Raw genomic sequence first — 24,800 nt, 5'->3', positions numbered from 1 at the left:
TCCTTTGTTCTTGTGTTTTACCTGTGGTTTTGATTGCTTACAGATGAGTTTTGGATGTTAAATGCCTGTATCACAAAGGAAAAAAAATTAAGACAAAATTTAAACTTTAAGTTTTTCACTAGATTCTAACTTGCTTCTTCCATGCTTACTTTAAGGAGCCTGGAATATTTAGTCTCTGGGGTTTTGGGCTAAGACTGGTTCTGAGAGCAAATACTGAGGTTTGTAATTGGCAAATCTGTGGACTAAATCCTAGTATTAATAAGAAAATGGGAAGATCATCCACAATAGTTAATTGATAGAAGGATTGGCAGAACTTTGCTAGTTGTGATCTTATGCTAGACCAATTCTTTTTAAAGTATTTGGGAATAAGTCCAAACTTTCATGGAAAGGGAGGGAGAGAGGGTTTTCAAGACTTTGATTGTCGGGACTTTCAGTGTGTGATGCAGCCTGTGCTGCACATTGTGGGCAAATGGTAGAAAAGTGTCTTTTTGACTTTATTCTGACTTAACTTTTAATTCTTTTAATACATTTGTCACTTTGTTTTTTTTCAGTTTATTGCACAGGTGTGGCAAAACAATATTTCCAGCAGTATTACCTGTAAAATACGTGACTGAGTTAATGATAAAGTAGATATACCCCAAAGACAAGGTGGCTGAGGAGCAATTCTATTAAAAGTAGGTGAAATGATAGAGACTGGAGATTCAGCTTTTTAATTTCTTAAAGATGTCTGTAGTAATCTAAGGCTGCACTTCACACAGCTGTTCCAGCTGCTGGGAGTTTAGGGTGGGCATGGTGCTCGAGCAATGCTGCTCAAGTTACACAGCCCATGAGCCACAGCGGGCAGCAAGCAGCTGCAGGACCCTGTCTTTAGCAGATGTGTGTAAATGGCAATGTGGAAGAAGTTATCCTTCATGAAGGCAGTGATGATATCCCATGCAGGAGATCCAGCTGGTCTGTTAATGCAAGGACTGCAACAAAAGAAATAATTAAATTAAAAATTCTTGGAAACAGTAATTTTCTGTCAACTGTATAACCTGAAGGTATACTCCAAATTTCCAGCTCCCTCTCTTGTGCACACTTCTTTTCCAAGGTAATACTAGTTAGCAAGTCCCTGCATCATGGGACCATTACATTCTGATGGTCTCAAAGCCTGCCTTTATCCAGTGCCTGCTCTCTATATGTGCAGTCCATTTGGTTTCTCTCAAACTCATATATTTAGTGGGGAATAAAATACAAAATAGCAGTTCACTTCAAGGAGAAATCTGTTTAATCTCTTTCTGTCCTGATTTCTCTACAGCAGGAATTGTTTCAGCAATCATCATGTCCCTTACAATGCCAAGTGACAAAACCTTTTATTGTGAGGCGAGATCATTAACAATTGCTTCATTAAAACTGTTAAAAAACAGGTCTGGAGAGGACTTGAAGAGGTAGTTGTAGTCTGTCCCAGAGCAGTTCAGCTGTAAATAAACATCGGTGGAAATTGAGTTAATCTTTCCCAGGGATGGTAGTTTCATGCCTTGCCTGTGCTATCCCTTCCCATGCCTCACTGGCTCTATCATTACAAAGATTTTTTTTCCTAAAATCTTACCTGACTACATTACTACACTTTAATCTCATTAATATTTGTTCTGTCTACGCTGGACCCTAAGAACAGTTTATTCTCGCCCTCTTCCAGTTTCTCTTAATGTGATCCTGCCTCTATGTACTGAACAATGTAAATATTAGCTTTTGCACACATTAAATTGAATATTCCCTCTTTTATTTAACAAAATTATCAGAATGGTTAGAGGAAGGCAGAATGGTCTGTTCCATTTTCTGTAATGCTTAATTTAAAAAAAAAAAAAAAAGTTTAAATGGTGCTTCTTGAATTTCTGTTTTGAGAATTTCCTAGCCATTCATTTACCATCTATCTAATGAAAGAATTGTCATAATTGCTGTTTGCACAAAATGCAGTTTCAAAATGAGCACAGCTAATCCTTGGCTGTAGTTGTTGCTATAACTGCAATAAAATACTGCTTTTCTCTTTTCCCAAAGTAAACAATATCATGATCTTAGCTTTTCTTACCATATTCCCTTTTCACATCTTCCTGTCTCATCTGTTAGTGATAATCAAAATTATTATTTGGCTATAAGTATTAAGATACAAAAAATCATTTTTACACGGTGGCATAAATTCATTCTTACCCAGTACTCTGAATAAATGTAGGCATTTTAGTTATTGCCCAATATGTTTTGAGCTTTTAAAAAGCTTCTACTTTGTTCCAACTCCATCTGATTCATTCATAGTGACTCATTTATTTAGCAGTGTGTGTCCTATTGGAATAAATGGTGTTTGTGTAAGAACCTTGTGTTATGAAGATGTTTAGCACTTCCACACAAGCCTGGACAGTAATTTAACTCATTACATTTCTGGTATTTCACCTTGCCCAAGGCCAAAGCACTCTACTTTCTTTTCCATTTTATGTATTTTTAAGTGGGTGCATAAAGCTATTTTGTTACAAGAATATCTCAGTCACTCTAAAGTCCAGAGTGTGTGTGTGGTACCAAGACAGAGAGAAGTGGCTCCAGTGGCTGGGCTGACAACAATTCTAGTTTGTCTTCCATCACCTGAGAATAACAGGGTCATGTTTGATTCTGGTTGAGAGGTTGTGTTCCTGAGATGTGCCTATTTACCCCTGTTTATACCTTGGATTGGAGCGATGCACAAGAATCCTTTCTGCCAAATAGGTCTGATTAATAAGTGTTACTTTAACCAAACACATAATGCTAAATTAAACTTCACACTCTGGGTCAGGGCCCTATCTTCTTTCACACTGCGGAAATGTGTAACAAAACAAAACATTTTCTGCCTTGAAAGTCTTTACTCTTTTAGTTCAGAAGTAAGTCTTAGATAGAAATTTATTTGTGCATCAGCTGCACCAAGGACTTTGTATTTAAGGCATAAGAATATCAAATTGGACCGTGTGATGATCATCTCTTCATAGCATAGAATGGGAAGAACCTGCTTTTTGTTAAGCAGTGATGTGCATGCTCACCTGCTTAGTACTGCTCTGCTGCTTCAGTCAGCAAAGATCTGTGTGGAAGGAACTACAGTGTTTGATCTGATTACACTGTGAAGTGCTCTGGAGCAGAAGTTTGCAAGTCGTGTTTCACATGCCACAGGCTGCAGCATCTCTGTGCTGGGCTGCTCTTTCACCCCAGAATGCAGGAGAGTGGGATGGCACTCTCAGTCAGTTCAAAGAGAGAAAGCTGAGTGTGTCTGTGACTTTGAAACTGCACCCAGCAGTACAATGCTGCTTTTGGAGAGAGAAGAACATGCTTTCTGTACAATGCAGTGACTGGGCACAGCCAGCACAGCCTCTTCAGAGGAAAGTCCTGCTCATCAAACCTGATTTCCTTTTGTGACAAGGTAACCCAAGTGGTTTATCAAGGGGAGCCAGCTGATACAATGAGATTTTTGTGTTTCAGTAAAGCTTTCAGTGCTGTCTCTCATGATGTCCTGCACAAGATGTCCAGCTCACAGCTGGATAAACACATCATGTGATGGGTGAGCAGCTGGCTCACGGGTTGGGTACAAAGGGTGACAGTGAATGGGGTGACCTCAGACTGGGGACCTGTCACTAGTGGGGTTCCACAGATTGCAGTAACAAGGGTTTAGGGTAAGAGGAGAGCACAAACCCAAAAACCTTTTCTGAAGTGGCAAGGAAGAGACATAGCTGAGGCCAGTAAAGAAATAAAGCTGAGTATAAGAAACAAAATGTAAAGCAACGCAGAACATACTCCCTGGGTTTGGCATTATCAGCATCTTCTCTGGAGTCAGGGAGGACATGGGAGCAGAGAAAAATTTCAGACCATAAAGATTATGATGCCAAAAGGAAAGGCATAAATTACTACACTGAGAACACCATAAAAGCATTTTACAATAATTACCTTCTCACCTGAAATAATGAGAACAGTGCTATGGTATAAGATTGGAAGTAGAGCGAATCAGAGGGAACTGATCAGCCTAGAGAGCAGATGATAGCAACCCTAAAAAAAGTCTAAACCCACAGCATATTTATAAGCAATGCAGTAAAAGTTCAGAGAGATACCCCTAAAACATAATTAAACTGCTGGACTTAGGTCATGTGATAGTATGCTGGTACAGAAAAGACTGAGCAGGAAGATGGCTACGTGGAACATTTCCATTATCAAAATAAGCTCTTTCTGTCACCCAAACCAGCCTTAGGAAATGCTTTGTTTGGATGGGATATTCTTTGGACAGAAACATTTCCTCGTGCTCTGTGCATCCTGTATCTCCAGCTGTTTTAACTCGGCCTCTTCATCAGACACAGTCCCCACAAACACCTTGTGTGTGGCTTCAGTAAGAGTACCGAGTTGTCTGGCCTAACACACATGTTTTCATGGGCACATTTGGGCAAGAGAGAGCTGACAGGACCAGTGTCTTCAGATGAGAAGATGGGTGTGGAAAGACTCTCATTCTCCTAAGGTCCAGTGCGAAGCAGCTCTTCCTTCTCAAGTATTGGGAGTTAGCTTTGAACTCTCAGTTCAGCCTTCAAGTTGGCAAACAGGACCCTAAATTGCCTTCTTGGGAAAGGTGCATCATGTGTCTCACCAATTTATTGGATGATGCTGCAGTGGAAGAGCAGATCTCAACTCATGTCCTAGAAGTCACCTAGTCTGATATATACATGGCAGTTGAAGGTTCATGCTTTAAATGCACAGTTATTCTGAAGAATTAGAATACAAATGTTTAAAATAAAAAATGCTTTCCCCAAATGGGGTTTTGTACTTAAAAACATCCAGAAAAGAGCTTCTGTCATATATTTTCTTGTGCTGGTGAAGAAGGCTCATTGTCCACACCGTCTCCAAAGGCACAGTGCCCTACATGACCACAGAACAACTGTACGTTTACTACCAAGATTATTACTGAAACAGCATTTGTTGGATTCTTGACAAACATGGCTTCACAGAAGAGAAAAAATTTATGGAGCTGTTGTTACTAGTCAAATTCCCTTACATACTGAAACTGAAAAGGTTTTTTTAAACAGGTGAGAAACAAAGGTTGCACTCTAGTAAATACAAGTACACATCCCTAATTTAGAGCGAGAGGGTGGGAAGCATTACACAGTGAACCGTGGCTGACCACAGATACCCAGAAGGTGAAGGCTGAAGATGATCTTCAAACAGCCAAGCTTTATGCTGTTAAATGCTTTATAGATCAAAATTATCAGCTTAAATTAATCCATGCTTTATAGGCAGACAGTGTGAAAAATGCAGCTGGGACATAATAGGATCAGAGTAACCGAAGTCAGGGAATAAATGAGTTGCACAAGCTGTGAGTAGAACAGAAACCCTGCTGTGACCCTGCTCAGAGAGAATTGTGCTTGCTGGACCTCGTGGGCACCAGGGCAAGCGTAGCTTTTGCAAGGCAGCCACAGCCCACATAAATACAGAGGCCGTATCTGCGAGAAAGGAGTGATTGGAAAGAAAGCCCACGTACTCAAATTTGTGATGTTTCCAAGCATACATTCTGTCATTACATAGGGCAGCTAAAGAAGAGTTTGCATAAGAGAGTTATGGGACTTTCCAGTCCTAGAAACATAATTTCATGGCCAAGCATAACCACAAGGCTACTTTCACAGTTTCTCCTGAAGATAAAAGGTGGAAAAGTTCAGATAGTTCAAAGAAACTAGGCAAGGATCACATACTAACATATATCCAGACCTTTCCAGGATTTTTTGACCAATGTTTGGGTTTAGGTCTGCAATGTAATACAGATATTGCCATGAATTCTCAGCTAGGAAATTAGTTTTAGATGTTACCAGCCAAACTGTTTTGAATTCTAATTGTTGCTTTTTGCTAAACAAAGTAATTTTAAACAGACCTCCTGTGTAGCTTAATGTGGTTTTTAAGCAAGCTGCTCACAAAACCTTCTTTAGCCTCTTCTTGTTTATTCCACAAATCAAAATGTTACCCTCCAGACTAATTCACAGCCTGGAGTGCACTGCTCTGTTTTTTTAATCAGAATAATAGAAAATGGTCTCATCAACTTCCTTTGTGCTGCCCCCTGTGCAGTCACAATCAGGCCTGGCTTTAGCTATGAGTTTCCTATAACAAAGATCTAGTGGTAAAAAGCAAGTTGTATTATTTCTGAAGTTCACTCTGTCAAGCACATGTTATTCCTTCAAACCATTATTCACTTTGGACCACATTCAACACATCAAAAGAAATCCAGAGGCATTTGAAATATTTTCTAACTTCCAAATAATTTGAGTGGGAAATTATAACTTGATCCAAAGCCCAGCAAAGTCTCTGCCTAAATTCAATAGTTATTGAACCAGGTTCTTCAAGCATAACCTTTTCATCATCCATGACTCATGCAAATTAGTCTCTGTGAAACTAAAAGGTGTTGAGGTTTTAACAGTGCCAGCATAAACTCGTATTTCCAGTCTTTCTTACCATGGAGCTAGATAGATCTCAGTAAAAGTCCTTATGTTGTTAGCCCATAACCCAGTATTTCCTTATGATGCTTATTGAAGTTATTCTGCTTTGTACCAGCATAAGATGTATGTCTGTTCTTGTACTGAAAGCTTTCCAGCAAAACTGCAGCTTTAAATGAAGAGTGAAACTTCTCACCAAAAGGTTTGCTGAGTATAACTATGTTAACTATAATGAGTTAGCAAGACAGATGTTTGAGCAGACCTTCTCCTGAACAGAATCTTCAGTCCCATTTGCCTAATGCTCCTGTAGTACTTAACAGCCAGCTCAAACATCCTTTCAACTGTCAAATAAATTCCCACAGACCAGATGAGAGCAGAACAAATCCAGTTCCAGCACGCACACGGAGTGTGTGCTAGTTTTCCTACAGTGTAATTAGTACCATGCAGCTTCTCTCTGCAACAGGAGAACTCTGCCCTAACCAAGGGAAGGGAAAGTAAGCTTGCACTGTCTGTGTTAGACCTTCTCAATTCCAAAAGATACTTCAATATGTAATTTAAAACACAAGCATGACCATTTCAACTCTAAGTTGACTGAAATAGTGTACTAAGATGATGCTCTTCAGCTTCAGTTGCTTCTAAACCTTCCATGAGGAGTAAGACATGACAGAAGCTTAGTTTACAGTCAGACTACAAAACCTTTAATGAAATAAAAACATGGAAGCACTATTTCTTTCACAAATATATAATATGAACCGATTTTTCTCAAAATCTTTTCAATACTATTCATTCCTGATTGAGAAAGAAATACCAGAAAATCAAGTCAAAATAGTTTTATTGGAAAAAAAAACTTAAGAGAGAAATTTAAGTCCTAACAATGCGTGTGTCAGTTTGCACCACTGAAGAACCTTTTCCTTTGCTAAGTATCTTATCTGTAATGTAGGCCTTTGTCAAAGCACTCCTCCTCCAAGTTCCAATACTGCAAGATACAAAAGAACCTGCCCAGATGTTCTGCTGACTTTCCTGCTGTCTTGCTCTGGTAAAGATGGAAAGAGTACCAGCAGACTAATAATTACAGTTACATTTATGAAAATAAGTTGGAACTAGAGTCTCAACAATGGTAAGCATCAAACTGTTTCACTCACCAACTTTCATCATGCAAATGAACAAAGAAGATGGGAGGTGAGCAGAAGAGAAATGAAGGGTGACAGCTGCTAATGTACTTGGATGTCACACAGCAAAGGATATTGTTAAAGAGCAGAATGGTGTCATTTCCCATTTTTGCAGCTATGGCACACCCCTTTATTCATGCAACACATGATACACAGTTATCCTGCAGAGGTCAAGGAAGTCAGCTGTCCCTTTCATCTCATTCACATCAATTAGAAAAATATGCCAAGGTTCATTGAGATCGATTTTTTAAGGTTTTTTTTTTTACTTATGGCAGTTTAGGGACTGATTCTTGACTCCAGAAGTTCATAGCCTACTATCATGTCCTCGGGACAAGGGTGGGGGCTGCAAACAGGAAGAAATGTGCAGCTGTTCTTGTAAAAAAGTAAAAAAAATAGATACCTTTGCTGTATGTGCCAAAGAAAGGCTATTAAAGATGCCCTGGAAACCAGTGTAGAGAGAAACAATAAGGGCTAAGAAAAAGGATGTTCATGGCCTGACTTGATTTTAAGGCAGCAATTTCACCACCCACAATCAGCTGTTTGTAGAGCAGAAGCACCAATTGTGCTGGTTCTGGAACAGCAACCAGCTATTGTGCCTGAAAAATCCGTCTGCAGCAACGGTATTAGCCGTGGGTGCATAATTCCCAACGTGGCAACATTCCTTCTGCCCTCTGCCTTTTGTTTGGGCTTTAACCTTGTGACCAGTGCAAATCTATCTGCACCAATGCAACACACAGGAGCAGCTGGAAGCTGTTGTGCAGCAGGAAAACTGTGATGTATTTGCCATGACAGAAGCATGGTGGGATGGCTCACATGAGCTGAGAGCTGCAGTGGGTGGCTATGAACTGTTCAGAATGGGTATGCAAGGAACAGAGAAGTGGGGAAGCCCTGAATATTAGGGGCAGTTTTGATTGTCTGGAGCTTAGTGGTGGCACCAGTGGGATTGAGTCTTTATGGTAAAGAACCTGGCAAGTACCAAGATCTGTTACAGACCTCCCAGCCAGGATGAAGAGGCAGATGTAAAATTCTATAAGCAACTGGGAAAAATCCTGCAATTGCTAGTCATGGTTCTCCTGGGGTACTTCTACTTAAAATGGAGGGATTGGTCCCTATTCCCAAGTAACAAGTAATAGGACAAGAGGAAATGTCCTGAAGTTGCAGCAAGGGGGATTTAATTGGCTGATAGGAAGAAAATCTTCACCAAGAGGGCTATCAAGCACTGGTGGAGTCCTGCTGCAGCCCACTGCAGAAGGTGAGGGTAACCCAGGTTCTTGTTATTAGATAACTTGGGGCAAGTTAGGTGGCTTGGTGTTGGTAAACACACATACATCATGGATTTCTTGTAGAATAATTTGGTTGCAAAGGAAAGCAGGTATGTAGCCATTTTGGTTTTTATTATCTGCAGTAATAGAACACTAAACACACAATAAAAGCATTGCAATATGGAAGTACAACAACATCATCCAAAGACATGCACAAGGGAAAAGAAAGAGAGAAAGAAGAAGAGCATGAAGCATAAAATAGAGAAAGAAAAGGGACCAGAGTGAAGATCTCACCACTCACAGGCCCTGCAACAAGATTCAGCTGTTGGTAGTCTTGGTCACAGACTGGATCCATCAGGTCACGGGGGAAGTCCCAAAGAAGTGGTAGGGAAAAACCTCTGGAACACACCTTCTGTTGGATTTATATCCACTCAGGTTCAGGTGGGAATGCCCAGGTACCTCCCCTGAGGGGAGATTGATGCAATGTTGATTGTGGGACACTTGGGAGTCCTTGACTAAGTCCTTGGGAGTTCTAAGACAGGACAGCTGCCCATCACATCAGCAGCTGAGTCAATAATGACACCCTCAGGCCACAGCCAGAGTCCCTGCTTCCCGGGGGAGGAAGGGGCAGCCCCACAACCCAGTGGTTGGTGCAAGGGGGGGACAATTTAACATGATGAGAGGCACAACCTTGTCTCCACTGGATCTGTCTCCTGTCTCACTCATAGCCCCTCGGGCTTTCACCCTCTCTCTTACCAGATCAGAGGTTTAGCCATCAACTCCCAAAAGCTCACCTCTGTCTGAGCAAAGCCCCCTTGCACACTCCACAAATGGAGGGCTTTGAGCCATTATCTCTTAACAGTTCATTTTTTCACAGCTCCCCATTCCTGGAGGTATTTAAATGAGTGTAGATGTGGGACTTAAGAGACATGGTTTTGTGGTAGGCTTGGCAGTGCTGGGTTAATGGTTGAAGTCAATGATCTAAAAGGTCTTTTCCAACCTAAACAATTCTATAATTCAATGATTTTCTTCATTTTTTTGTTAGGAGTCCATCCTCAAATCCTCTCCTGTCCTGTACTGGGCAGCTTTCCCTAGCTGCTTCTCCTGTATGCTTTTTGTTCAATACGTGTATTTCTACATACACAGCAACATTCTGGATATACATTAGCAGTTGGAGAACTGCATGGGATCCAAGTATTTCTTTGGCATGTAAATTGTAGTGTAATGTTCAAAATCATAAATACACTTGCAGAAAAGTGAACAATTTTGGATATATAAAATTAGCAATTTCTTTTCAAGCTACCTTCTTGTATTGCTAGGCTTGACTGTAAAACAGTCCCTGAATGAAAACATGCTGCATTAGATCCTCCTATGCCATTTTAGATTATCACCTCATCAAGAGAGAAGTCCTCTTAAAATTAAAAATAGCCTCTAGGTTCAAGACTAGGCAGCAAAATTATTCCAAATGAGATTAAATTACATACATAAATACATACATACATACATACATACATACATACATACATACATACATTCTTCAGCTGATTCACTGAAAGAGGCAAAGCACACTTTGCTTTCTTGGATGTATACCTATACTTGTTTTCCCAAAACTCTTCATCTCCAGGAGCTCCACATTCTCCACTGCTTCATATTCAGTTTATGGGAAGAAAATGCAAAACCATAATAAAAAAAACAAAACTCAATTTTTATTTTTTTTTCTGGCCTTACACAGCCCTCTTAAAGAAACAACAAAAAAAAAGAGACAAGGCTGAAGTGTCCCTGATTGTCAGAAGGCACTACAGCAACCTTCACTGGACTGCCTTAGCCCAGGTTTTCCCAAACAAGACCCCTTTTCCAGCTACTTGTCACTTGGAAATGAAGTGCATTTCCTGAAGATTCGTCCAGATCAACTGTGATAGAGCCAGGGGTGATGGCTTTAATCTAAAGAGGGGATGTTTAGATTAGGAATAAATTTTTTTTAAAATTTATTTAAAGTGAGGGAGGTGAACATGCCATCCATGGAAGCTGAGGGCGCCCCATCCCTGGAAATGTTCAAAGCCAGGCCGGAGGGGACTCAGAGCAGCCTGGTCTAGTGAAAGGTGAACCTGCCCATGACAGCAGGGTTGGACTGGCTGGTCTGCAAAGGTCCTTCCCAAGCCAATCTGTGAGTCTGACTGCACATTCTCACACCATAGGTCTGACACTGCCTGGAAGCTTCAGATCTGCCATTAACAGCCTGCACAGCTGATTCACACTTTCACAGTCAGCCCAAAATACTTCCCCAGTGCTGAATTTATTCCACATTTACAGTGAATCCAACACTTCCCAGAAGCTTTAGGCTCATTGCACAGGCTGAGCACAGTAGAAGCATAGCAGTTTCTGTCTGGAACACCCCAGCACACGGGTTGGGGTGGCACAGCAGCCTTCGCTCCGCGGTTTAACATGGCACGGCCATAGCACTGATAGTGCTGGGCCTGAGAGACACAAGGACACTAATGAAAAAAAAACCTGCTCCACAGTGTCATATGAAGCAAAACCAGGGAGAGCTCCTCCCTCCACTCCTCTAGTGCTGTACAGGAAGGTGCATCGACTGAAATCACCACTTGCAGATGCAGTTTGACTTCAAGCAGCAAAGAATCACAGAATCTGCTGAGTTGGAAGGGACCCATCAGGATCCTCGAGTCCAACTCCTGGCTCTGCACAGCATCATCCCAAAAGTCACACCATGTGCCTGAGAGTGTTGTCCAAATGTTTCTTGAACTCTATCAGGCTTGGTGCTGTGACCACTTCCCTGGGGAGCTGTTCCAGTGCCCAACCATCCTCCAGTGGAAGAATCTTTTCCTAATCTCCAGCCCAAACCTCCCCTGACACACCTCCATATCAGTAATCCATGATTTAAGGTCCACTGACCTACATCATGCTTCTGTTGGTATTCTGGCTGCCTTTCCAGGGGAAAGATCCTTGCTGGGTGGCATAAAACCATCAACATTATGTACAATTGTTTAATAACAGGTGTTTCTTCCACTTGTTTATCAAGAATTAGATACTACCATTATAAAAAAAAAAAATGATTTAAGGAGTTCTTTATTAATCTAACTGTCCTGTTAATACAACATACTATTGTAACTAGTAGCAATGGGACATCAGCAAACAATTGAAGTTTTGCTGACATTTGTTATTATCCACACAAGTTCACCATACAAGATTAACCTTCAATTACTAAAACTACCTCTCAGCTTTCCACTTCTGCATTAGACATAATCTTTTTTTAAGGTGTACTCTTAGGAGTGTCATGATAAATGGAGCATGTTAGTGAAGCAGTTTACAATTTCAGTTTAAAAGAATTACGAATAAAGCAAGAACTTTCTTCACACAACAGAGGCTGAAATTCCTAACATCTGGAAAATGAAAAGACTCAATCATTAGGCTACAAAGTTTCAGCAATTACTATGTCTATCTAGATATTCAATGCTGTGCTGCATTTCTAAAGCTGAAGCACAGTAGTTATGAAACATGCTCTTTCCCCTCTTTCTACAAAACCCAGTTTATTTCAGGTAGCATATGGACTGATGATATCTCAATTATTTTCAAAAAGGTATGTTTCAATATATCACTTGCAATAGTAAATAGATTTTGAAGCTGTCTGGCAATTACTTTTCTTAAAGCCTTGGTTTTGTGAAAATTGATCAAAACTAGTGTAAGAGCTGAACTATGACCAAAGATTACACTGCTTGTCCTGTAAGAAAATAATTTGCAATCTACATCATCTAAAGAAATGCCTTTCAGACTACCATGGTGTTTCATTTTTTTTCCTCAGAATTTCTGTTATTGGAGAAAAATAGAATACAGAGGCAAAAATGTTTTCATTGACTCCCACAAGTCTTTTATTAGACTCAAGAGGCAAAGCAAACACATAACACCTGGAAGTCTGGTGGTAAGAGGAAACAGGAATTATTTTTATCTATTTCCCCTCTACACCTCCACTACATTTCTTCAGCCCCTCATTAAGTCATATGTCATCTTGGGAAGATACTCTTTTTTTCCTCCAAACTCCCTCTGACAATGCATTAATTCTCCAGCTCATTTCTGCAGCACAGTGTTTTTCTTTCACGTTTAACCTTTTTGGAGAAAGATTTCACCTTTTTGCCCAAAGTAATATGTTCACACACACACCCCCCTTTGGTTTTTAATTCATCATTAAAATGGTATTCTGTGCTTCAAACAGGTTAATCTCAAGTGTGCACCACAGACATTACCTCATCTGTGCAGCATATGCAGCTCAGTACATGCAGTCTCCTTTATGTGACAATCTCTTCAAGATTGCAAATTATCATTTCCCTATCAGACACATGAAAGCATTTTTCACAATATGAAGAGAATCATGGCACATCAAGGCACCATCAAGACTTGCATTACCTTTAGAAGACAACGAATGTGGAGTAAAAACAACCTACATGTTCCTGTTCATATAGAGTGAACAATGGTGTCATTTGGTTTTATAAAGAAATTAAGATTTTTTTAATGTATGCAGGTTTTTTTTAGCATTGTAAAATGTTAAAGGCTGCAAACTTTACAGTGTCCTAGCTATAGAGACTTCATTATACCAGAGGGAATACCAACAATTTTAAAAAAAATTAGACAGCCTATGCACACAGCAGTTATGCAGTTGTACAAACTTAGCTGCTTTGTCCAATACTAGGAAAGTCAAACCTGCATTGAAGAAACATTTTAGTGCATTTTGGCACAGATTATTTATAACCCAGGATAACCAGAAAATTATTTCCATAAGCAGCTTGCTTTTCTTCTTTCTTTTCATCATTTTTCCTCTAAATGCTGAAACTCACCATAACCCATATGTACACTGCTTTACAATTTCAGCTAGTGATATTTTCGTTACTGTATGTAATTTGTGGCTAGCTAAATTGCATGTATTTAGCTTTGATAGTTTTAAGCATTTACCATTCAATCCTATTCATGTTGATAACATTCTACTGGATTTCCAAAAAGAACAGAACAAGTAGTCCCTCAGAAACAAGTATTGTGTAGCCTGCCTAGAGCTGAATCTATTATACTCTCCTACATGTCGTATTATTTAAAGGAAGCTACATAAAGGAAGCTACATAAAATTTTCTTTCCTATCTTTGAGAAATAAATACCCTGACACGCTTGCAACACTCATACTGTAGAAAACAGACACACACTAAATAAAAAATATCTCCAAACCCATATATATATATATAACACTACAAAATCTTCTGATCTAACCAAAGAGTTTGCATTTAGAGTCCATATCTCCACTAACACCACAGTTGCATCTGGGCCATTATGTTTAATAGCTCTCAGTGGACCCCCCCTCCCTGAACCCTTTAATGCCTTTGGCCTCCACAAGGGTTGCATGCATTCTCATGCTTTCCTCTCACTGCAGCCCTAGGAGCCTGAATTAGCTGCACTGGCAGAAACATCCAGGAGACTTGAATAATGTGTTTTGAGGATTAAAGTGATCAATACTCCAGAGTGGAGTAAAACATTCCTCAAAAAAAACAAAACGAAAAAAAAAAACCAAACCAAAAAAACAAAGGAAGAATTACCTCAAAAAAAAAAGGGGGAGGGAGGGGAATATCTGTCTTTAGAATTTACTTTTTGATAAGTTTAGATATAAACTGGGAAAAAGTCTGCAGAAAAAAAGGCTCTGCATCTCCTCATCTCACTGATTCTACTTTTTCATTCACACTGTTCCCAAAAAACTCCAAAGAAAACAAAGAACCAACCCTAAGGTTGGTTTCCATCAAATGTCTTCTATGATGCTTTTAAGTTTGACTCGATTTAGATAGCATATAATATACAGCACCAAAGCTCAAGGAAAGAAAGAAATTTCTACATTAAACACAGCTAATGGCTGTATTACTTATTAGGAGACACAAACTGATAGTAAAAGATAAATCGCTCAGTATTTCCAGGGCTATGCATTAACAAAGTCAGTGGAAGGTTACAAAATATAAAAACGTTTGTTTAAATAATAAATTTAGCTGAGAAAAGAGACTGGCTATGTGTGAGCCTTAGAATTCATTAGATCTCACATTTCACTGAGGACAAAGAGAGGTTGAGGGAGAGCAAGTACCAGGCTGTGGGGATGTTAAGGAAACACCTCTCCCAACAAATACCAGGGAATTAAAATAACATTGCACCACTACATTTCCAACATAAAACTGCTCCTGAACTTTGTATTCCTCAGCCTGAGAGAAGAGGAATAACACAAGAATTTTCTGTCAAGCCTGTTCAGATGCAAAGATACCATCTGCACAAACTCAGCAAACAGATACAGGCACAACAGAAACATGCAAGTAATTGTAACCAAGACACAAATTCTGCACAGTGTAAAATATTTATCATTGCCACAGGTGGTGTAACAGTTTGCTGTGCAGATGCTCACAAGCCTGTCTATTGAACCCATGAAAGGAGCAGGTTTGCCAGCTTTACCTGGACTCAGAGCAGTGACTGAAACACAAAACCCTCAGGTAGAGTCCCCAGAATCTCTTCCCTTTGGGTGATTGTCCTTTGCCAACGTTGTCATAAAGCAGACAACTGTTTGTGGACACCAGCGTTACTATTAGGTTGATAGACCTGAAAGGGATCTAAAACTTGTGGTTGTGAATATTGCAGCTGGAGTTGGCATCCAAGTAATTCCCCTGTCTGTCCTTTCTCCAGAGCCTCAAACTCTCACGGTCCCAAACCCAGAGCAAAGTCAGGTATGCTGGGGAATACTTTGGAGCACCTACTTAAAAGCAGAAAGGCCAGATCTGATTGCAAAGACCCCAGAGTACTAAATCAACCAACAACCAGAGCTCCAGCCCAGACTCAAGTCTCCAGATGCTCTTCCTCTTTTCATTTCCTCTCTGAATTGCTCTCTAACATCTGTGTTTCCTCTTAAATACCATGCTACAATCCAAACCATTTGTAAAATATGTCAGTTTATGCCAGAGTAGAGTGCTACTAGATAAATACAGGGGTTATGTGGAAGTATATACAGAAAATACAGCAGAGCAGATGTCCAGAATGAAGCATCTCCTGTTCATGGTCCCTCCAGGCAGAGTCTCCCAGCTCTGTCACACACATACACATCTCTAGTCACCGTCTGCCTCGATTGTGCAGTTCCTTATTTCCCACCTTCAGCGGTAAGGCAGCCCAGAGAGCAGCACACGTGCTGAGGAAACGACATTTCTAAAAGCCATTCAGGCCATTTTCTTCAAATCAAGTCTCCTCACCTTCAAATTCATTCTCAGAGCAAATGAGTTTTCAATTGCATGTTTACATAGGCAGAAGGCAGAACTGACTCGAAAGACAACGACCAGGGGCTGTCTCAACCACTCCATGGTTTTAAAACCCAGGCAGAGACACGAAAAGTCATGGAGGAACGGCACAAAAGCCTGCTGTTCCTGCCTATAGCAATATCTGCTCCTACTCCCACCTCATTAATTGCTAGTTTTCCTGATTATAGAAACAGCTTTTTCTGCTGCTGAAATGTATGGCGCCGTGCCATTTGCATATGCAAACTGACAAACGAACAATGAACCAGTTGCACAGTTCCTTAGAGAGCAACAATGTAGAGGATTTACGACATGTATAAGGCAACAGGCAGGGAGGGAGTATGGGGAGACGGACACACAAAACCGCTCGTGATGCTCTTTATATTGCTTTTCTGAGAAATAATCTTTCAGGCAGTCTATTGAAATAAAATATTTAGCACTTTAGTGGATTTTTGACACTGGATTTGGGAAAATAATAGAACTAAAGATCTGTGCAACTTTGATTTGCCTCCAGATGCGTATCTGTTTATCATATTTTAATATATGAACTTTGATGACATGATTGCACACTGTTCTGCCACAAGTTCTTTATGTTATTCCACACAGAGAAGACAGTGTTAATTTAACAAACAAAAGCCCAGCATTCTCTTTTCCTCCTGTTATTCAAAGTATAATCCAAGACTATATTTGTACATACTATTGAAACTCTACTATACCAAAGGAATTACTCATTTCCTTATGGACATTAATCATTGCATCAAATGTATTATTTCTCTAATTTTGTATTATTTTTCTCCTATATTAGATGTGAGACACCATTATTACTCCCATTTTATGGACCAGGAATTGGAGACAGATTAGGAGGGGGAAAGCAATTAATTTTGTGATGTCTGTAACCTATTTTCGAAGTATTGGACATTATATAGGACTTCATAGATTCAAAGCACAGCTCTCATCATGCCAACTCCACCTCTGAGTGTCCTGCATTCCCACTGGTCTTATTCCACAAACCTGAAAACAGTGATTGCCTGGAAAAGATTTGATTTAAATAATAATCTGACCAGAAAAATGTAGAGCCCTGCAGCAGTGGCAAGGACAGGCTGCAGTTCTCCAAACCATCATTTGGTTTCCTTAGTTGTTAAACAATGGTTATACCATCTCTATGGCAAATGAACAAATTTTACCGAGGGCAAACCCGCCAAGAAACAACAACTGTATCTGATGGGGGGATGGTGAACCACAGGGCTCAGCACTTGGGCTGACAGCCTTAGGGTCACCACAAACACATCTGCCACTTGAGGTAAGAAAGCAGCTGGCAGCAGGAGCAGGTTGTTACATCTGCATGGAGCAGCACTGGAAGGGAACACAAGGCACAACTCACCAGAAAACCTCTCAGCTACTCCGTGATTGCAAAAGAAAGGCAAGATTTAGAAATCATAGATCCCATCCCTGCTTTAATAATCCACACAGACTTCTGGTCTTTCTCCTTGGGATGGACCCCTTTCTGCCCCATCTTCCCCTCTGCATTTCAGGCCCACCCACAGCCATTGTACCAACACCAAGCTTCTCAGCTCAAACTCTGCCTGGACAGCCCGGGTTCCCTTAAAAGTACAGAAAATGCCAAATTGCATTTCCTTATTTTAAAACACGGAAAAATGGCTCAGAAGTTATGGACCATTTTTCCTGATACCAGTGGGCAGCTGAGTAGAAAGCAGAAGGAGGCCATGCCAGCACAGCTGGATCTCTTCCAGGTGTCTGACTTGGAACCACAAAACAGGTGATACATTATATGAAGCTAATAAGGCACATACAGATTAAAAACTACCTTAATGAAGAATATAAAAATGTAAGGTGTCATTTAATGAGAAAATATGTGAAAGGGCCCCTCCCAGGAGAAGCTCCTGAGCGTAGTTCTCAGCCTTTGTATCTATTCTTCAATGGTCTACTCAATCTCATAAGAGCTTGGTCAGTAGAGCTGGTTCATGGCACTATAATCAAGATCTGCAGAAAGAAGTGAACATGTTATTCTTATGTGCTCTGATAAATGGACACAGCCCCTCAGGATATTTCAGGAAAGTCAAATGGAAATCAGAAATGCAAGGGATGCTGGAAAGACAGAAGACTGCTTTGAAAATCAGTTTCTCAGAGGGAAGCTGAAAAGGCCATCCAGAACACAAGCCTGTGGCATAAGGTGTAAATGGAAATATTGAGTGAAAGGAATTGATTTTGATACAGTACAATTCACTCCCAAGAACACTACTATGTGCAATCCTGATGCCCACTTTTCTAAATCTCTCAGCTTCCTTATAGACAGCTGTACAAAAGTGATAAAAATTTGGAAAACAAGTCATAGAAGTGTGAGCCAAGGAACAACTGCATGCCTAAGTTGGGCTGGATAGCTGTTGTCCTTCCTGACCCTGGAACTAGTTTTCCACCCAACTCTTTCATGGACACTGGCCAGACCTGTAAGTTTTGTAGCCTCCCATGAAGCCAGCTATTATTTTCTTGAAGTATCGCATTTAAGCTTTCTGCTATTAAATATAGGAGTCACAAAGGAAGGATTTCCCCATGGACACAGATGTATTAATTTGGCTCCTGATCTTAGGAAAAATACGGATGTCTTTTTTAACTTTGTTTCCTAAGGAAACCGAGACGCAAAGGCTCCATGTGTCTCTGTATGTGTCTGATCCAGTTCTCATCCAGATTCTCATTTAACCAAATTTAACAGGGAGGTACAGATTGCTTTGAGCTACCAAGTTCCTATACATCTTCAGAAGAACAGAAGTTCGGGTAGAAAAGGGGGACTAAGCACCCTGCACAAGGAAAAGTGTTAGTACAGTCCCCCCAAGGTAACAGTCACTAACAGAGAACGTGAACCATGTGAATATTTACTCACAGCAAAGTTCCATTAGGAGCTCAGGACCAATCACAAAATGCAAATCTGTAAGAAGTGCTGGAAGGGGTGAAGGCAGATGAGCAGAATTATTTGTTCTGGTTCCCCTCAGAAATAGCAGAGCTTAGCCCCAGATGCTAAAAGGCACTTACAGACCAGAAGTCAAGGGAGGGGAAGAAAGCTGCCCCTCAGAGATGTGCCTGGCACAACTGCTCCAGGATAACCAGGGCAGAGCAGGCCAGGTCAGGCCACGTCAGAGGGGAGAAACCGTGGGGAAGGTTCATCTTCTCTGCAGCTGAGCCACGCTTCACCTGCAGGAATCCCCCGCCCCTATCTTCTCTGATCAGCTTCCTTTCATCACAGGAACCTGCTGAGCTGAAAAATGGATTATAAGTAACTCCATGTATGAAAAGTACTCAGCAGATTCTTCTCTGTTGGACTACTTTCCTAATTCCATCTGTGAAAGTGGTTGGCAGGTTCTTCTCTGCTTGATTCCTTTACTCGCTAAAAATGCAGTCACCTAAATATAGGTGAAACCTCTACCAATTTAAATGAATCCTTCTGCTGTCAAATATATGCAGAAGTACTAGATTTTATGTTTTTTTTAACTGTGAGAATATATGGTCCAACTCACTGTAGTGTTATGATCAGTGTATTTTGGATAATGTTTAATAAACTTCCTTAATTAACTAGTTTATCTGTAGTAAAGTATCTGAATAAATCCTAATGCTCTATTTGACTGGAAATCCACAAATAGCACTGGTATCAGATAAAAACAAAACAAGGAAAAAACTAAAATGAATAATTACTAATTAGTCTATAATTACTATTAAATAATATTAACACTTGCATTGTAATTCTATTAACTACCATAACAAATTCTAATAAACTGTTAACAGTGCTTCCTGGAAGCTCAGGAAACACCATTTCCCCAATAATTTTCCCTTTTCCTCTGTTTTCACAACGATTAAGTCTACATACGTGTAAGCAATCCTTATACTTTTTTTTTATTATTATTATTGTTAGTAGTTTTCTCTTGTTTAAGTGTCATTTTTCTGGACATAATTGGAAAAAAACAAAAGGCTGCATTTTTTGTTCTGATCCTTCGAGACAAATATTAAAGGGGGAAAGTTTACAAAATCTAATACTGACTGAAGTGTATAGAAAGAGCAAGTGCTCAAGCAATATCAAACTCCTTATGTACTCAGTATATCTCACAGAGATGACAGAGAAAAAAATATTTCCAAACCTACTTTATCAGTTCTAGGACCACAAAACAGTCACTTCACATATATGCATTTAATATGAGAGGATGTTTTTATATAAATAAAACAAATGTTTTTCCTAAAAGGACCTCTGTATCTACAGACAAAACATTTGGGGTTTTAATTGTGGGAAAGTAATTACTAAATCTATGGACTTTAACAGTACTATGATCTGACAGTATTTCTAAAATAGACCTCTGTCACAGCAAGAATATATCCCTTTAAATATCTTAGGTGGAAAAATCCTCCAGGGGAATAACTAGGACAAATATGTTTATGATTATTCAGCACAGTAGATTGCTGAACCAGTGATGTCAGCTATACAAAGCATTTCTGCAGGGGGAAAAAAAGCCACAAGGTACCGTTTGAATGGCCCTATCTATGTCTCCACATTGAAAGCAAATGCCTCATCCTGCTGACCCAAAACAGGTGAGAGGGATCTGTGCCTCACGGCTGCATGTAAGAAAAATACACCAAAAGTGGATGTATTTGGCTTCCAAACTAACACATTTCAAAGATAAAACAATTTATGTGTTAGCCGAAAGCATGCTGTCAACAAGAATTCTTTTCTATTCGGTGCTTTTTAACATTTTTGAATAGGTGAGGCAAACCTATTCCCTAAAAATTTCAGTGTTCAGGGTGTTTAGCACCCCCTCCCGAGCCGGGTCCCCCTTGCTGCGGGCAGGAGCTGTGTCACAGGGTGACCCGGGCCGTGTCCCCGCTGTGACATGGGGCCGTGCCTGGAGCTGCCTGGGCTCCTGGGCTGGCTCGGCATCACACCACGGCACCTGGGCAGGGGTGGCTGATCACAGCCGGGGCTCCGCTTTCTGCCGCTCACAGCCCCATCTCAGCTCCTCGTTAGGGAAGGCAAGTCAGCAGCATCTAATTATCCCGGGCCTCTAGTAATGACACTGTGCCCCCTGCAGTTTCCATGGGATACGGTCCCTCTCCTGCCTTCCTCTCCTCAGCTGCGGGGCACAAGGCTTGCTTCCCAAAATTGCTTTTTTTTTTCGGCACAAAGGAAATCTGGGTTGAGACTATGTTAGCACAGCTAGCGAGGGCTGGATCCTGGCAAGGAGAGCACTGTGAGAGCTTGGGCAAAGAGGAGCTCTGCATCTCATTAACCGCTTCTCTTCGCTGCGAAGGTGCTCGGCGGAAATTCTTCATCAGCGCAAAAATCTATTGTCCGGAAAAGCGTCCTCTTTCCTCTGGAAGCTCACCCTCACATCCTCCTCCATTCCCGAGCGGGCCAGAGACATCTGAGCGCCATTTCCACGCCGTCGGCCCGACTGCAGGAGCCAGCAGCAATCCTCCGGGATGCTCCTGCGTGCCCCTGGGCTGGGATGCTGCCCCCGGGCAGAGCTCACACTGAGGGCGGCTCAGCTCCTGCACGGTGGGCTTGCCAACCAAAGCTGCTAATTAATAACTGCAAATTCACAGGTGGTACGTTACTGGCCCCGTGAGTACCATCCCAAATCATTTTCCTGCATGCAGTTCAGCACACAGAAATCCTGCGTTATTAATATTGCAAACAATGTTATTAACACTGTTGCAAATAATATACAAAACAAATAAAATATTCAGCACATGTTAACTCTGCAGAATTACTGAGAACTGACAATAACACAAGCTTCACTGTCTATCCCTGTTTCTAAAGGCCTCTGATTTAATCTAAAACTTTCCTTCTAAACAAACTATGGTTTCTGTTACATAAATAAAACACTTCTCTGGCTCAAGCCCAGGCAGCATGTTGACCCATTTACACCATCTTGGTTTCCTGCTCATAGGTGGTAATTATCACATCTGTGTTTGTTTCTGAAATTGGAACTTAACACAGCTCAGTTTACCTCAAACAGGGGCAGTATCTGCAGGCTCAAGGGAAGAGCTTTCTGTAACACTTAGGACTCACCAAATCTGCACTGACCTGGGCTGAATTTAAGGAGGCAAAGAAATGCAAATTTTTTTTGCCCCATGAGAAATACTAGCACTCATGAGTCACAGGGAAATTCCCATTGACTTCAACAGGGCCAAAATAGGGTCACCTCTGCCACTGTAAACCACTTCAGCAAGTAAAATTTTGGGAGGAGGCAAGTGACAGGCCACAGGCTGAAAAATATCACAGTGTAACATTATTTTCAGATTTACAGAGCACCTAACATGTCTGGTGACTTTCAAAGGATCTTTTAGTTTTTAAGCAATTTAGCTGCTCAAGACAGCAACAAAGAGTGAAATGAGAGGCACCCAGTTCTTCACTCCCATGTGGTTGTCTTAAGATGGGAGCTGCAGTAGCTGTGTTCCAGTGGGGACTCTCCAGCCTCTCACTTTGGCACCAGTTTCTCTGTGGGGCTTTCTCTGTCCTTCCCACCTTGCCAGCTCATTTTGTTAGAAATACTAATGTATTTGCACTACATCACTGTGAGGCAAGGTGGCATTATTCTCTTAGTTGTATATGCAAGACATAAAATGAAAGGAAAAAATGAAAGCTGATCAGATCTCTTGAACAGTTTTGTTTAGGGAGCAGTAAGTGCTGGCTGCTCCCTTGGGGCCAGCAGGGCAGGGGCAGGGACTGACAGCCACAAACTGGGCTGGCAGGGGGCTCTGGGCCATGGGCAGGGGGGCTCAGGTGAGGCTGGGCAGGCTCAGTGAGATGTGTCAGTGCCTTGAGTTTTGGATCTCCAAACTGGAAACCCTCGAGCCTGAGTCTTGTGATATCTTCATGTTTTGTTGTACGTCATGGATTCACACCATAGCTCTCATCAGCTTCAACAGAAGCTTTTCCCAAATCAGGTCCCCTTCAGCTCAGGACTCAACTGCTCTTTGAGGACCAGAACTAAGCACAGCACAGAATGTCAATGTCGGAAAATTTTGTGACAGGGGCCAGCCCAGGTGACAGATGAGCTGTCACATCTGAGGCAAAGCTGCTGCCTGTGGGGTTTCCCCTCAGGAAAAGCATTGCCTGCTCCTGCTGCCCACCCAACACTGCAGCCCATGCCAGGGAAGAACAAAAACACAATCTGGACTCACTTGTAGGGCAGGAGACATCTTCTGCATTAGATAAGAGTCTTGCAGCAAAGATAAGGTAAAGTCTCAAAATATAAATGGCCCTTTATACTAAGGCCACATTAACTTGCAGGGGAAAGCTTCATCCTGTCATTTCCTACTTTTGAGAGCTCCATTCTGTGCACTTTTTCTATTCTGTGAATTTCTTACCCAGAAAAAAAACCTTCCACTGAGAAGACTATACATCACAAAAAAGTAAACTTTTTGCTGAGTATAATTCCATGTATCCTGCACTCCATCACATGGCTTGGGAAATTAGAAGCTGCAGGTGAGTCCTGTGTGACCTGTGCTAACGAAGGCCTGTTGTAGGGCTGTGCCTAGGTGCATGGTTTCCCAGTAGAATTCTGAATTGGGGCGTGGGGTGGGAATGAAAAATAGCCATAACAATTCTTCAGCCTTCATCACCCATGGCCACACAAACATCTCTGCAAGTCCAGCACAGAAGGCAGAAGAAGCACAAGAATGAATAAACTGGAGATAAGAGGGGAAGAGCTCCTTACACAGCCTTGCCACCAAATGTGAGATCACAACCAGAGCCAGCAGCATCTCCTGTCTGGGTATCACAACTGTGCTCACACAGCTCCTGTACCTAGTGCTGTGCTAGATCATTTTCTGAGCACCAATTCTAAAACTTGTGGTTTAAAGCAGTTTTCTGAAAGCTTGATGCCATGTTTACATACAAATTATTAGTTCTCACCCTTTCAGCTTGGAAGGCAGAATTTAAGACTTACAAACAGTAGAACTAGCAGACCACGTGCAAGCGGACAACTCCAGCATCTGACATAAAGGCTGCTTATGTATTTTGTATGAGAATTACTGCACAAAGTGCATAAATCTCACAGGGAAACGAGACTGAGTCTCCCTTCATCCTGGCAGAAGGTGTTCAGCATGGACTTTGGGCTCCCTTCTTGTTGTCTGTCTTGCTGCCCAACAAAACCTGGTATTCCTTTCGGCACGGCACCCCAGCTCCACACACACAGTGATGCGTGTCCTTGGTAAGGAATAGTGTCCTCAGCCACCACCTCGCTCGGAAGAAAGACAAAGCTTATGAGCCTGGGGAAGGCCCCAGAGCCGGGGAAGGGCTGCAGGCGGCAGGGGTAGCGCTCTGCCCGCTGCTCAGAGGGCTGGTTGAGTGAGAGGCACGGCTGGAACACTGCACCCACACACCCTGTGCCCTTCACCAGCCTCACCTCTGGCTCAGCGACCCTGTGCCAGGCCGCTCGAGGGATCTGCGTTGGAGACCGACTCATTCTCTCACTCACAAAAGACGATGGGAACACACAGGAGTCTGGGCGGCACCTGCAGACAGCAGCCCCCACACCGGCGCTGGAAGCTGGTTCATACCCAGCTGAGGAACTCCGCCGCTCCCCCAGCCCGTCCTGCCGGGCTCGGAGACCCCACCCC

The 24,800-nt window shown here is 41.6% G+C and overlaps 1 long non-coding RNA gene across 1 annotated transcript; it reads right to left on the bottom strand.

Moving 5' to 3' along the window:
- Positions 1-20,121: 20,121 nt before the first annotated feature.
- LOC147655929 (uncharacterized) lies at positions 20,122-24,800 on the bottom strand. Its single transcript, XR_015278712.1, has 2 exons — positions 24,587-24,800; positions 20,122-24,418 (listed from the first exon to the last, which is right to left on the bottom strand). It is a non-coding gene; the product is annotated as an uncharacterized LOC147655929 (long non-coding RNA).

This window comes from Cyanistes caeruleus, chromosome 1 (genome assembly GCF_971803275.1).
Source record: "Cyanistes caeruleus chromosome 1, bCyaCae1.hap1.1, whole genome shotgun sequence".
Lineage (NCBI taxonomy): Eukaryota > Metazoa > Chordata > Aves > Passeriformes > Paridae > Cyanistes > Cyanistes caeruleus.
The sequence above is the reverse complement of the archived record's forward strand: the minus strand, read 5'-3'. Positions and strand labels throughout refer to the sequence as shown.